The 15889-nt window shown below is 47.8% G+C and overlaps 1 long non-coding RNA gene across 1 annotated transcript; it reads right to left on the bottom strand.

Moving 5' to 3' along the window:
- Positions 1-143: 143 nt before the first annotated feature.
- LOC421070 (uncharacterized) lies at positions 144-13922 on the bottom strand. Its single transcript, NR_174007.1, has 3 exons — positions 13744-13922; positions 2267-2405; positions 144-1207 (listed from the first exon to the last, which is right to left on the bottom strand). It is a non-coding gene; the product is annotated as an uncharacterized LOC421070 (long non-coding RNA).
- Positions 13923-15889: the final 1967 nt, after the last annotated feature.

The raw sequence follows: 15889 nt of genomic DNA, 5'->3' as shown, positions 1-15889 counted from the left end.
TACCATGAATGCTCTGTAGATGCCGGAGGGCATTAAAAAAAATAAAATTTGCATTTGTTTATTTTTTCTGTCCCTCCCAGCCTGCTATGTTCCATGCTTGTGATTTTTCAGAGGAAGCAGATGTTGCTCTGACCACAGTCATTGTCACAGCATTTGATTTTATTAGACTTTTAGGCAACAGACTCTCAGCACCTTTCACAAGCCGCATCCACCAGCCAGTCTCAAATCACACCAGGGCAAAGCTGTCCTTCAGGTGGACAACAGCATCTCCAAGAAGGACTCTAAAGCTAGGAGGCATCCGTTCAGCTTAAAACTGCTTGCTCAGTGAGCTGGTGCTGCAGCAAAATGGCTCGCCAGAGATACACAGAGTAAAATCAATACAGGAATGTCAAAATATTGCCTTAAACGTTCACTGATTGAGTAAAAGGGACTATAAAATCTCCTTAGAGTTGGTGCCTGCTTTAGTGGTCAACTCAGGGCCCTGGAGAGCCCTCCAATAGCAGAAGCCTGGGATTAATTACTCCTCATCCCAGCACCGTCTCCGTGACTTCTCCCTGTCTGTCTGTCCAACAGTGCTGCAGCTCCTCAGGCCAGGGGCTGCTTCTCATTGGAGTTTTGCATGTTCCCAGGCTCACAAAGCCATCCTGGTTGTTCCACAATCCAAGCAGCAGCAGCAAACCAAACCTTTGGGCACACTTATGTTGACAAGTAACATCACTGCCCGTGTTGACAGAGCGGCAACACTGTTGTGTCTTTCCCAGTTGTATTTTATTGTTTGGCTTTGGAAAAGAGTAGAAGCATGTAACTACAGGGACAGGAGATTCTCCCATGTCCCCACTGCATATTTCAGTCAACCAAAATTAACCTCTTCTTGGGAGGCAGAGATACAGTGTGCAGTGAGTTATGGTGAGTGTGGAGAATGCGGAAAGGAGGGAACACAGCAGAAAGAAACACAATTTACAAACAGTGGAAACACAAGGAGCTTCTGCAGATAACCCAGTAAAAAGCATAGAGCAGCTGTAAAGAGCTACCTGGGCTGGAAAAAGGACGCTTCGCAGCAGCCTTTGTGGCACTTCACAGATAGGGAGAAGCATTTGATAGCTCGTGCAGCAAAGCTCTTCTTATCCTCTTAATTTTGCTGAAAGAGTGCCAAGGCTGGAAATAGTGTAGAGAGCACTGAGTAAAGGCAAAGATCCATACTCAGGCCCTGGAAGAGATGGAACAGCTATGGTCAGAGCACCTGTGCCATGCTTTCTCCCAAAGGCTGTGCTGTTAGACCATCCCTTTACAAACCGAAACCCCAAAATCTGGTGTCCCATGTGTTTCACCTCTCTCGCTACCTGCCAAAGGGTTCTCAGATGAGCTGTTGTCATTTGTGTCCTGCAGTAAGGGGGCAGGTGGTTAGAAGGTGGCCCAGGATGTTGCTGTAACACGCCAAGAATTAGGCGAATCATCTGAAATCATTGTTGGTACTTTAGGGAACAGCTAACACAAGGTTTGGGGTCTGAAAGGTTCTGCGGGTCTTTTCTCAAGCCACACGTGGATGCAACATTGTCAAGGAATGGTGGCCTTAGAACCTGAAATACCACTCCTTACATCTGCTTGTACTTCTTTCCATCCTTTCCAGCCCTGGCTCTGAAACTGTCAGTGGAGGGCTGGAGTGATTCTCACCCTGGTGCCAGCAGCAGTGGGAACTCCCACCCGGCACTAACTGGTTAAGAATAATCTTTACATTTTCCCTAGCTGCCGTGTTCCAGGGAACTTGAATTAACAATTCACCGAGCATGTTAGTTTTGAATGACTGCATTGAAATCAGCACAAACTCAAACAGAAGCCCTATAAAAAGCCAAAGCTTTATCGTGTGCTCGGTGGTGGCAGAAAGAAGGCCGGTGGGAAGGAAACAATACCCGCCTGAGAGGGGCAAGCGGTTATCTGCTGGCCATCAGCACAGGACGGCCGTGTTATTTTTCCGTCCGCTCACCATGTGAGTGAGCTACGGTGTACAGTACCAGGCTGTGCAAAAGCCCGTGGCCGGGTCCTTCTGTTTGTAGGCTTGCTGACATAAGGTGGAGTTCAGGTTATTGTGGTGTGGGACGTTTCCTGCCCCGGCCACTGATAAGCGCAAATCCCAGCAGCCTTGTGGGCTCTCTTTGTGCAGGGCTGGAGCTACGTAAAGCCCGTATACGCCCAGCTTGGGCTGAGAGGGCTCTCATCCCGGTGCCCATGGATGCTTCTCCATGCACCAAGCGTCCCATGAACTTTTTACCTTTGGAGGAGAGGAGGATGAGCCTGAGCTGAGGAGAGCTGCCGGTGGGTGTGCATTCCTTCACACAAGGAGTAAAAGGATTAAACCCAACCGCTAACTGTGAGCCCGGTGCATACTGGCTGAGGTGCAAATGGAGGTCCTGCAATGAAAACAGCTTTAAGCTCGCTTTGTGACATCCAGCTTGATGACAGCACGATGTCCCTAAGCCACTCCTGCCCTTGTCTTGTATATTGTATTAGCATGGAAATTGCTGCTGACATGGAAACATTACCTGTTAGTATGGAAAAGGCAGAGCACGCTGAAAGGAGCAGCATTTTCAGTGCTTTGAGTGACAGTGATGTCCCAGCAGCAAGCATGGGACCCAGCATCCCTGTACCAACACTTACCTTGACCCAGCACCCCTGTACCAACACTTACCTTGTTGGGTCCCACCAGTAGAGCAGGGAAACCACTGCCACACTCAGGCAGGCTCCACTGCCTCATCCCAGCACCAGGTGTGTTATCCCAGCACCAGCTTGGAGCAAGCCAAGGGGCAGACTGGGAATCCCTTGTTTCCAGGGCTGATATTTGTCAGGGAGTGTTACAGAGTGGCCGCATTTTGCTCAGTAGGATGAACCCCCTATCTCCTCCTTAACTCAAATCACAGCTCGACTGTCTTACTGGCTAGACCTCACCATGCATGAGATAAATCTGTTCTTGCCTCCGCCTGGGCCCTCTTGGCTCTTCTTACTGCCAGTGTTTATAAGGTGCAGGACGTTGCATTTCTCTCACAGTAACACATAAAGGTGTGCCGTTCAGGTAGGCATCACAGCAGACTTTATCCAAAATTCACTTTACTGTCTTCACACCAGATTGGGAAAACAGCAGTGACATCATCAGCTACACGCTTCTGTTTGCTGCAATCATATATCCTGCTTCACATGAAACTTGGAAGGAGAGCACCAGCCTTGCTGCCTCTGTGACTTCAAGGCAGGAAGGTTCCTCCTCTTCCAAGCAAGCTCAGGTGAAAAAATAATCTAAATAACTCCTTCTGCTCACCTTTAACTGTAGCCTCAATGCCTTACACACGGATTATCCAGCCAGAGGAATCAGCCCAGATCCCACTTAATGCAAATGTTAATTTATCAGGTGTTTCACCTATCCTAAATGTTCATCTTGATCAGGCAATGTACGCTTCTTCTATTTGTGTCATGGTTTCCCCACTCCTTTGAATGCTTGGGGATTTCATCCCTCTCGTCCTTCTTCTTTGTAAGCCAGACAGTTCATTTCACCTAGGCACTGTCAATCCCCATGAACCATCCCTCTGGAGACAGATCCCTCTATACCCAAGGGCACTGCTTCACATGGGCAGCGAGCATGGTGCCAGAGGATGGAAAATGTCTCATACAAAGTCTCTAGCTCTAAAAGCTCTCTGAGTCAGGCCATGGAAACTCTTTTTACCTGTGTGACCATTACCCCTACATGGAAGTGGCCAAATCATAGCATGGGCAGTTCTTCTTTTCCACATCACAGGGGGTTTCAGTGTGCACCTGGAGCAGAGACCCTTTGATCCACACTTTGTGGGCATTTATTCAGGTGTTAACATGCGGGTACAGATCTCTAGGTCCTTCTGACCCCATTTGAGCACAGTGAGCCCCTCCAACCCGTGAGACACAGCTCAGATTAGCACACTGGCCTGGGAATTTATGAGCTGAGGCTGAGAGAATCCCCTGGCCGAGGATGGTTTGACCATGACTGCTCAGAGCTTACTGGAACTGATAGAATCACAGAATTGTTTGAGTTGGAAGGGAACCTTAAAGGCCATCCAGTCCAACTCCCATGCAATGAGCAGGAATACCTACAGATAGATCAGATTCTCAGAGCCTGATCCAGTCTGGCTTTGAATGCCTCCAAGGATGGGGCATAGTCTCCAAGGACGGGGCATATGCTCTGACTGTCGGCCCTACCTCCAGCACAGAGGCACAAGCATAGGCTTGGCACTGCAGAAGGATAAAGGCAGACGGATGAAGAGGCCTTGAGTTAAATCACACTCAGAAGAGGAAAGACCCTGTGCAACAAAACATGACCAGCACAGCATCTCTGTCAAGGCAGAATGGTCTGCCCATCTCCCTGTGTTGGTCACTGCCAGCAAGTTGTGCCCTCTATGAGTATTCCTCCTCATTTCCCCGAATAAAGGCAATTCTCTCCAAGCTGTTTAAACTAACAGCAGCACAATTCACAGCCAGTGGCTTTGGCCACTTTGTGTTCATTTGCTCAATCAACGTTCGCTGCCCCCCCCCCCCCCCCAGTAAGTAACTTTCAGAGAAAACTGTCACTGGCAGACAATGGGCTGGCAGTTAGCGGCAGTAGTTTTGTGTCTAAATGTTTGCAGGCCCTTGGGTAAAATGTCTCAGCCCACATTTAAAAGGACGGCTGCCTCCCTGCCTTCTCCTGCTCCGTGTGCCATCAGGGTGCATGAGGCATCTCCAGCAGGGGACACAGTAGGAGATAGGGCTGCACTGCTGATGCGGGCCGGGCCTGCGGTGCTGCCTGGAAGCAGGCCTGGCAAAGGCCGCAGCCCCACTCTGAAACACTGCTACGAGCACCAGCACTCGGCTGGCAGCTCACTGGCATCATCCCCAAACCTCGGAGCTTCATGAGAATAATTTGCCTCCCCCCTCTGCGTCTCACTTAAAACATTTGTTTTGACAATGAAAGCCATCATTAATTCCACTCATTGATTTATTTTTCCTAAAAGCCCATTGTTACTGCTTAAATGTGCACGATAACTTGCCATTTGAGATACCAGCGAGTGGTTTATAGGCTTGTCTACCAGAAAAAGGCACGTCAGTTTACAGATGGGCTACTCAACGTGCCTTCTTCGTGGCAGTGTCCTTATTTTCCTTTGAAAGTAAAGCTCAATATTGTCTAAACTTGAGACAAATCATTGCTTTCTTTAACTGAAACGACTTTCTCACGCAGTGAGGAGCTAATGCCTCCCAGTTTGCTCGTGCCATACAAGTACCCTATCTCAGCAGATCATCCAGAAGCTGCTGTCAGATGACAGACTCCCTCTTACCCTTCTAATGTGGATGAGACCGCCAAATATTGTCATGCATCCAGTGACTGTGGTGGAGAAGCAGCCAGAAATTATGTAGCAATAAATATTCGTGGTGTAATTGTCTCAAACATTTCTGTGTGTGTCTGTAGAAACTCTCCAACCCTTTCCCTTCGGGCTGTGACTCTACCCAAGCTGCAACAAACAATCTCCTACAAAACCTTTTGTGTCCCCCCATTCTCTCTCTCCTCTCATCTGGACACTTGTGTTAAAAGTTCACCCTGCTCCCTGCAGATGGGTATGTGGGTTCTCTATTTTTCACCTCCGCCTGCTAGCCTTCCTCTGAGTCTTGCTGTGGATCCGCATGAGGTAGAGGACCCCAGATGAGCCACAGGAGCAAGCTAGATGTCCAGGCCTTGACAGGACATTCACCACATGCATATCTAGGCAAAGCATGGTGCAACCATAGTACTGGTTTGCAGCCTGAGTAAGAAATAACAGATCCTGCAGATCCTAGCGGGCAGATGGACAGGCTCCTTCTTTGCACTAGGTTAAGTCAGCACTAACATTAGTCTTGGTCAGAAATGCAAACAAGAATTAGTACAGAAAGGCAAGAGTGCTTTTAACTAGTATAGACCCATCATATCTTTCATCTCAAGTACTGTGTTCAGTTTTGGGCCCCTCCCTACAAGAAAGACACTTTCCCAATAAACTTGTGGTGCGTCACTGAGGGACACGGTTAGTGGGCATGGTGGGGATGATTTGACAGTTGGACTAGATGGTCTTAGAGGTCTTTTCCAACCTTAATGATTCTATGATTCTGCGTTTCTATGGTTCTATGATTTTCCAGTGTCTTATATGCAGAAAACAATTGTGAATGAGATAGTTCTACTGAAGTTAGAAAAACAAGAGTAAAAAGTCTTCTGTCTTCAGCTTACTGGCTCCTTTCTTAATGCTGTACAAGTCAGCTGGGATTCTTCATTGTATGATACCACATAAAACCTATGAAGGATAGAAAACACAGGTAATTCTTTGCTGTATAATAATAATTGGTGAGCTGCTGGCTGATCTGTAGCCAGCACACGCTGACCAGGGTGACAGAAGGACTATCCCTGGGAGTGCTCAGGGAGAGGGCAGGCACAGTTGAGCTTCTGCGGTGCAGCAGTTTTGAAACCTATGTGGACACAGGCATGCCATCCCCGGAGTTTTATTGGAGCCCTTCCAGCAAATCTCCCTACTTTCACATCTCAGGAAATAGAAGAAGGCATTTGCAGCCTTCTTGGCTGAACAGAGAAGCTTGAAATACAGATCTAAGGATTCAGAGGTCAGAAAATGAGGAGTGTCTCAGGATTTCCTCTGTTTCTTCAGATTTTCAGCCATCTCCAGCAATCCCAACCGGATCTGATTTCTGCATCTAGGCTTTGGCAGTGTGATCAGGCAGCCTGGCTGGGCCTAAGCGCCTCCTATCAGATGATGGGCCTCCAGGTTTTACACAACTTGAGAAATCCTGCCTGGTGCCCACCCCCAGCATCTCCCATTCCTCATCTCCGGGGGTCTTTCCAGGGGGATGTCCCTGGGGGTGTCCTTGGGCTCAGTCCCTGCACACCCTGCCTTTTGGGAAGGCAAATATGCAACCAAAACATCCAGGCTGCGGGCAGCGTGACCTTCGAGCGACCCTTCGCCTGACCCAGCACTGGTCACTCTCACCGGCGGGTTTGTTTATCTTGGGACCAGGAGGCTCCTGGCCCCACAGCACCGTGCTGCCTCCGTCAGCCCTGCTTCGAAAGGCATAGCAAGATGTGGGGTTTGGTTTCAGGCCCCTTCCTTCAGGCCTGTGCTGGAAAGGGGCACAGAGATCTCATGGGCGGCTGCATTTAGTGACCCATGGAGGATGATCTTCTCCCATGCAATGCTTGGTTTGAGTGAAAATCTCAGGATAACCCTGAGCTACCCAGATTTTTTCTTAGAGTACAACTGTCCTACTGAAAAAAAACTGCTGCTTTGATCTGCAAGACCTCACACTAGGCAGGCAGCTGTGGCTTGAGCAATACACTCTCATACAGTAATCTGGGCCTGATCCATAGGCTGCAGGGTTTTGGACATTGCCTGAAGCGGGGCTTTAGCCTTTCACCAAGCTCAGAGGAAGTGTCATCCAGGGATTTCCCTTCATTTGTCCAGAGCTGCAGCAGGAGTTGCAGAAGCACAGGGTGCTTGCTTTTTTGTCTTACTGTAGGAGAGCAGGGGGCCAGGGGGCAGCGGGACACATCACTTGGGGAATGTCTGCTATCCCAAAGGGACTGGAAACAGCCCATCTGAAATATGCAGAGCCATTATCAGGCCCGGCTTAAATAAACTTTACTGTCCATTCAGTGATCAACCTCCCTGGGAGCCGCTGGCTCCATTCGTCACTGTCACCTTTTCAAAGTGACTGCGATGACGGTTCATGATCATTAACTAGTAATGGTGTGCTTTGCATTAACAGGAGGGCACATCAAATGGGCAGACTCGCAAGTTGAGAGTTAACTAAATTATATAATAAACGTTCTCTGGCTAACCATGTACAGATGGCGACAAAAGGTGGAACAAAGTGGCAGGCAGGAGAGAGAGGGGACAGGGCACGGTGGGAGGCAGTGTGCGGTACGGGGCCTGCGGTGCTGCCCAGCTGCCCCTGAGATGTTATTAATTAGGATTAACAAAATGTGGCTCTCTGGGTGGAGGGACCAGAGCTGCTACAATGGCAAGGATGCAGCAGGGTATCACAGAGCTGCCATGAGAGGGATTTTTGACAGTGCATTTTTGTCTCTTTCTCAAAGGCAGCTGCTCCAGCATGTGTAGCGGGCAGCTTGGGTGGGAAAGATTCAATAGTGAAAAGATGCGGACACGAGGAGGGAGGTTTCAAAGGTTTCCTTCATGGGGAAGGATGGGGATGGCTCACCACCACTTCCTGCTGGCGCAGAGCTCCAAGCACAGGACCCTGGCCCTCTGTTGTCTGCTGGGGGAGATCAGCCCTCAAGAAGAGCTTGGGAGGCCAGAGTTCCTCACAGTGCTCCCAGTGCAATCCCTGCTGGCTGAGAAACATCAAAAAAAGTTTTTAAAAAACAAATCTTATTTTTTCAATCTATTCAGTAGCAGAAAAGGCAAAAAAATCCCCATAAATCATATTAGTACACTTTATTATATTATGCTTGTAACAAGATCTTACACACAAACAAAGAATGATGCCTGAAGTTGAGGCTTTAGATCCATAATTCAGCTCTTAAGGAAATGGAAAAACATTTTAACTGGGACTTCAGTGGGAGCAGGCGGACGCTCAGGGCTTTTGCAGAAATCCAGCCTAAGCCCCCTGCAGTGAACCGGTCTCCTGTCACAGGCTGTTTAGACACTTATCTATACATTGAAGGGCTTTAGGTTTAGGCAGCCACTTTTTAACCTCTAACATTTCAAACGAGCACGCAGTTACAATCAGGGTGGCTGATTCAGAAATTGAGCAAAAAAAAAAAAAAAATTGTCTTCCTTCCATTAACCAAATCTCTGCCCCTTCAGCAACTGCTCAGATGACGAATGTATCTTTTTCCATCAGTTGCCCTGCTCCCATGCCAGGGAAAAAGTCACAGGAAAGGGAACCCATTCCCAGCTTTTATCATGAGTGGGCAGCTGTTAGGGCAGGGAAGGACGCCTACCCTCTGTACAGTTCCTCTCCTAGGCATGCTTCAGTCTGCACTTGAAGAGCTGACACCCATGGATGGTGCAGGAAACATTCACAGACACACATTTTCAGAAAACACTGATTTTCAGTGCTAAAATCATTGAGAGTGATAGGCAGTGACTTTTTCTCTGCATGTTTAACTGCTTGTGTCCGTGCACCATGAAGCAGGGTTCATTTCACACCGATTTTCTGTATATTTGGGGAGAGTTGCTAGAATTCAGATTTTTTATAAAGTCCTTTAACTTTGGGTCACTTGCTGTTGTGGTGCGCCATTTTGAAAGTCCACAGCTTGATTTTCCGAGGCACTCAGAGCTCCCACTTGTGCTGAATAGGGACAAAACTCACCGGGTTGATGAAGATGCTGTGAAGATCATTCACAGAACCACAGAATACCCTGAGTAGAGAAGGACCCATAAGGATTATCAAGTCCAACTTGTGCTTGCAGAGTTGAGGAACCCACAAGCAGAAGGACCTATCAAAGTATTTTTGCAGATGGGGCAGCTCCAAATATCACCTGGCTGTCACTCCCTTCTGATGGCTTTGGTCACCATAGCTTTGCTCTGCAGTAAGTAAAATCAGAGCCCTTTGTGTTCCTCTGCCTTGGCTTGTGCTTTCATGAAATCATTAAGGTTGGAAAAGATCTCTAAGGTCACCTAGTAAAACCATCAACCCATCACCACCAATATTAGCCACTAAGCCAAATCCTGCAGTGCCGTACCCACATGGTTCTTGAACACCTCCAGAGACAGTGACTCTACCACCAACCAGGGCAGCCTATTCCAATACCTCACGACTTTTTCTGAGAAGAAATTTTTCCTAATATCCAACCCGAGCCTCCCTGGTGCAAGTTGATGACATCACCTCTCATCATATCGCTGTTACCTAGGAGAAGAGGCCAATCCCCACCTTCCCACAACCTCCTTTCAGGCATTTATGAGAGAGTGGGAAGGTTTCCCCTGAGCCTACCCTTCTCCAGAGTAAACAACCCCAGTTTCCTCAGTTGGTCCCCATAAGGTTTGTGCTCCTTCACATCTTCATTGCCCTTCTCTGGACACACTTCAGGGCCTCAACGTCTTTCTTGTAGGGAGAGGCCCAAAACTGAACACAGTACTCGAGATGTGGCCTCACCAGTGCTGAGTACAGAGGGATGATCACCTCCCTGCTCCTGCTGGCTGTGGAGTGTCACTAGCCTTCTTGGCCACCTGAGCACACTGCTGGCCACCACCCCTAGGTCCTTTTCCTCCATTCAGCTTTCCAGCCACTCTGCCCCAAGCCTGTAGTGATGCCTGGGGTTGTTGTGACCAAAGTGCAGGACCCAACACTTGGTCTTGTTGAACTTCATCCCATTGGTCTCAGCCCAGCTACCCAGTCTATCCAGATCCCTCTGTAGGGCCTTCCTACCTGCTGGCAGATCGACACTTCCTCCCAGCTTGGTATAATCTGTAAACTTACTGAGGGTGCACTCAGTCCCCTCATCCAGCCTTCCTTTGTCTATCCTTTGTTGTAAGTTTGGGTGGAAGATGCTGTCTGATTTGGGTCTCTGACAACACTGCACATCTGAGCACCTATGTGCTCTGTTTATTGGTGGCAGAAGAGCAAAATAAACAGCTGTCAGGCACAAAGGTGAAATATCATGTGACACTAACAAATAAAATAGGGAGGCACAGGTATAATAACACCCTCTTAAAGGCTCAGGAGGGAGACTCTGTTTCCCTACAACCGCCCCTTTCTACCATAGGCCGCAGTGATGGAAGGCAGTGTCTAACCTCGAGTCCACCTGCTGTCTCCCATCCCCTCTCCAGAGCCTACCAGGCTCACAGCTGGGCTCCACCACCCACCCAACACAGCACAGTGGCCCTGCTGGGGACCACATCAGGACACCAGCATGCATCATCCTACTGCGGACGGTGCCTTTCGGGAATCAGATAGGATGAAGCAGCCACATTATTTATTTTCTCAGGAGATTTATATCACTCGTGGGATGTTGCTTAACAGATCTTTCTGTCCTTCTTCCTTGGCCCCAAAACAATGCTTATGACAGAACAGAAAGTCTGAAAACTGCAATTGGTTTATGATTTGTTCTTTTATACATGCAGATGGTTCACAAACTTTTAAAATAACAACCAACCCTGGGAACACAGCAAGTGAGGGAGGCAACGCAGCCAAGGACTTCTGGTCCTATTGAGGATGCGTCAGCTCACACAAGTCTCCGCAGGACCGCTCCCGGCCTCTGCTCCCTCCCCTTGTTCTGTGGTGTTTTTTTGGATGGCAAGCACGTCGTGGGGCAGGAACTGGTTCTTTTGAAATGTTCACACTGCATCCAGCATAATGAGAACCCTATCTGTGGCAGTCTTGTGGATGAGACGTTGGATTTCAGTATCAACATCATTCTTCAAGCAACACTAAGGCTGATACTGAGTGAGAGCTGATGAATTCAGATGTACTTACAGCAAAAACAAACAAACAAACAAGAAAAGAGCTCCATCAGGTTGTAATATTAACCATATGCCCCATACGGAATTAACAGAGTTTCTGCACTTGTTTCTGAAGGTTTGTGCTGGGCTAAAGGTTACCATATGCTCTAGGAATGTTCCACAAACACTGATGAGTGGCCATGAAAGTTGAAAACTTGAAGTTATTACACAGGCATAGGTGGTTATTTGCAGCTTCTACACTCTGTTTGCCCAGGTATATAGAGCATTCAACTGCTTAGTTACAAGAGATGTTAGCTTTTCTCCTCACACATGACTAACTAATTTTCTACATACCACTTAAAGGCAAATGCAGATGAAAGTGGCTTTCAATAGGATTTCTTCTCCAATGTGGCCTCTATGAACCCTTATGAATTCAACGGTGGCTGGTCAGAAAGAGAAGATCAAGAACCATAGCCAAGTGGCCTTGAAAGGAAAGGGAATGGAGTTTTTTGTTTGTTTGGTTGTTTGTTTTTTAAAAAGAGGAAAATCAAAGTTTAATATTGTCAAGAACTGTTTCTGGCTGTGCTAGAAGGTCTGTATCTGTCTGACAAGCAGTTAACTCCTTCCACACACCAGGCATCTTCCCTTGGCATTTGAACTGTGCAAAGGCATGTGGTAAAGAATGCTTTCCAAAAGTGCTTGGCTCTTTTAGGTGCCATAAAAGTTTCAATATAAATATAGAGTACAGGTGAACATCAGGGAATGTAGATCCACAGAGACTCCATTTATAGGACAAATTGTGCCTCTAAGTCTTCAAGAAGTGTGAAAGCAGAGACAAAGGGAAGTAAAGGCAAGTAAATTGTAAGCACAAGCAGGATGGGGTTTCTACCAGAAATAGAAAGGAAATAGCTGTCTTTGCCTGCCATTATCACCTGGGTGGAGCTGTGTCCAAAGTGAGAGGCAGCTGTCCTTCTCCAGGCATGGCTCAAGATGTGGGGGAAGACGTCCCTCTGTGGGAACGCCTCCTCCTTCACAGAACCTGAACAAAGGAACAGACTGAGAATCATAGAATCATAGAATCATAGAATTACTCAGGTTGAAAAGGACCTCAAAGATCATCAAGTCCAACCACAGCCTAACCATAGTACCCTAACTCTAACAACCCTCCGCTAAATCATATCTCTGAGCACCACATCCAAACGGCTCTTAAACACATCCCAGGATGGTGACTCAACCACCTCCCTGGGGAGCCTATTCCAGTGCTTAACCACCCTTTCTGTAAAGAAGTGTTTCCTAACGTCCAACCTAAACTTACCTTGGCACAACTTGAGGCCATTTCCCTTCGTCCTGTCACCTGTCACCAGTGAGAAGAGACCTACCCCGCTCTCACTGTAAACACCTTTCAGGTACTGGAAGAGAGCAATAAGGTCTCCCCTCAGCCTCCTCTTCCCCAGACTAAACAGCCCCAGCTCCCTCAGCCTCTCCTCATAGGACTGATTTTCCAAGCCCTTCACTAGCCTCGTTGCCCTTCTCTGGACCTGCTCCAGTACCTCCGTGTCCTTCTTGTACTGAGGTGCCCAAAACTGAACACAGTACTCAGGGTGAGGCCTCACCAATGCCGAGCACAGGGGCAGGATGACTTCCCTAGTCCTACTCACCACACCATTCCTGATACAAGCCAAGATGCCATTGGCCTTCTTGGCCACCTGGGCACACTGCTGGCTCATATTCAGCTGACTGTCCAACAGTACACCAAGGTCCCTTTCCATCAGGCAGCTTTCCAGACACATCTCCCCAAGCCTGTAGGGTTGCTTGGGGTTGTTGTGAACAAAATACAGGACTCAACACTTGGCTCTCTTGAAACTCACACTGTTAACCTTGGCCCATCGATCCAGTCTATCCAGGTCCCTCTGAAGTGCCCTTCCCCCCTCTGGCAGATCAACACTCCCTCCCAGCTTGGTGTCGTCTGCAAACTTACTGAGGGTGCACTCAATCCCCTCATCAAGATTATCAGTGAAGATATTAAACAGAAGCGGCCCCAGCACTGAGCCTTGGGGGACACCGCTCATGACCAGCTGCCAACTGGATTCAACTCCATTGACCACAACTCTTTGGGCCCGGCCATCCAGCCAGTGCTTCACCCAGTGGAGCGTACACCCATCCAGACCATGGGCAGCCAGCTTCTCCATGAGAATGTTATGGGGGACAGTGTCAAAGGCCTTACTGAAGTCCAGGTAGACCACATCGACAGCCTGACCCTCATCCACTAAGCGGGTCACCTTGTCATAGAATGAGATCAGGTTTGTCAGACAGGACCTACCGTTCATAAACCCATGCTGACTGGGCCTGATCCCCTGGTTGACCTTTAGTTGGTCCATGATGGTTCCCGAGATTATCCGTTCCGTGACCTCCCCTGGCACCGAGGTGAGACTGATAGGCACTGAGATGAGGAATGTCATGATAGATGCAACATGAAAGTTCCTCTGAGGTACATAGGGGACTTCCTTTGTCCTTGCAAAGTGCAGACTGCAGAACACAAATCACAGAATATATTAAGATGCAAAAAACACTGGAAGTAAATCCAAAGTGATGGTGGAAGACAGAATGGAAATCAAAACTTCTGACAGCATAATCCATTATTTTATGGTCTTTGCTCAAACACTTAAAACGGGATGGGGAATTAGGTTCTTAATTGCATCAGAGTGCCCACTAAGACACCTCTGTCTCCACCATCTAAGCAGCTGGATACCCTGCCACAAAGTGCTTGTCCTGGCATCTCAGCACACAGCTACACCAAACAACTTTCATCATCAGAAACAACTGGCCCCAACCATGCTTTCTTCCTTCTCCACAAACAAACAAGGGGAAAAAACAACCAGCAGGTAGGAGAGGACAGCATGTGATAGTCCAACGCATTGCCCTAATGGTACACAAAGGACAGGCTGCAAATAGGCAAGAGGCAAACCAAAAGAACAACAAGCACTACAGCTGGAAGGAAAGCTGTGCTGGCCACAGTCAGTTGCAGACCAGATCCTACAGCTGAATTACCTACCAGGGGCAGGTGCAAAACCATTCTTTCAGGAAAAATGCTCCTAAGAATGAAATGGCAAGCACAGTGCTGACTAGGAGACAGGTCTGGTTAATATTATGAAGGGAACTAAGTTCCCCTTCCCCCTCCTTGCTCAAGGGCCAGAGATTTGTGTGCAAAATAGCTCAAGCTTTTCCCTGTGGTCAAAGACCAGTGTTTTATTTATTCGGGGTCAGTACCATTGGACTTGTGTCACATTTTGCTGTGGTACTCCATTATTTAATAAAGTGCATGGACACTGGCCAATGCTGCTGCTCAGCACAGACCACTTTCCGACACTGCACCTGGCCAACAGCATCAGTCTTATGGCAAGAAAAGGGGAATTAGAGGTCCAACAAGAAATTGTTTTTTAGCTTGAAGGAAAGAGAGTTGTCAACCCTTGTAGCACTTATTTGTTTTTCCACTTAACTTGTGAGATGAATACAGCTGCTTGTGTCACAGAGCACTTCAGTGTGTATATCAAGTTGCTCTTAAATCCTTCTAAACAGCACGTCTCAGCAATTTCCCATTGCAACCAAAGCAATAATGTGTCCTTCCATGAGTCTTCGACTTCATCCTTCTTGAAGGTCCTGAGCGAGACCCCTGGGACAGCTGCATGGCTGCACCATCTCCAGCTCCCACCATCTCCTCCAGGTCCCCCACTCTCCTACAGCCAAGTTTATCACCTCTCCTCAAAGTGAGGATGGCCACCAATGCTTCCCTCACATCTGCAGCTTCTTTTTTCCCATTTTGCAGAACTGAATCTTGAATAACATCCTCCTGGGATGGATATGTAGCAGAGCAAGACTGTGAAACCAGCCCAGATATAGCAGGGATTAAGATGTCATGAAAATGGGAACCTCTCTGCCTTCTTGACGAGAGCATTTCAAAGTGGCAGATAAAAGGCCTGGGAAAAAAAAACCTGGAGAACTAGGCAGGAGAAAATTATATACTGTTGAATTTCTGGAATACTTCCAAGTATTCGACCAGGTAATAGATTTGTTTAAATAAGTGGAAATAGTTACAAAACGTTTGTTGCATTGTCTAGCTTCTCTTTTCTGGTCCAGGTCCAGTTCCAGTCCGGGGATGATGACGAAGGTTTCCTCGTGCATGAACTCAGGGAAAAGCACCTACTGTAAAAATGCAGCATAACTTCATTGCATTGCAGAGGGAGTTTTTCAGCTGGCACATGTCTAACACTTCCATGATTTTCTGTTGTGCAGACAGCTTTGGGGAAATGCTTACATGACCTACTGCCAAACCAGCATCAGTGAAGTATCTGCAGAACTAAGGAAGTCAGCTAGATACATGTAATAACGCTTGCTGCTCTCCTTGTTGCTAGAATCCTTAAGGCTGTTGTGATCTGGATAACCCAAGCACAAATTTCAGCCAAAATATT

Source organism: Gallus gallus, chromosome 2 (genome assembly GCF_016699485.2).
Source record: "Gallus gallus isolate bGalGal1 chromosome 2, bGalGal1.mat.broiler.GRCg7b, whole genome shotgun sequence".
NCBI classification, from domain to species: Eukaryota; Metazoa; Chordata; class Aves; order Galliformes; family Phasianidae; genus Gallus; species Gallus gallus.
The sequence above is the reverse complement of the archived record's forward strand: the minus strand, read 5'-3'. Positions and strand labels throughout refer to the sequence as shown.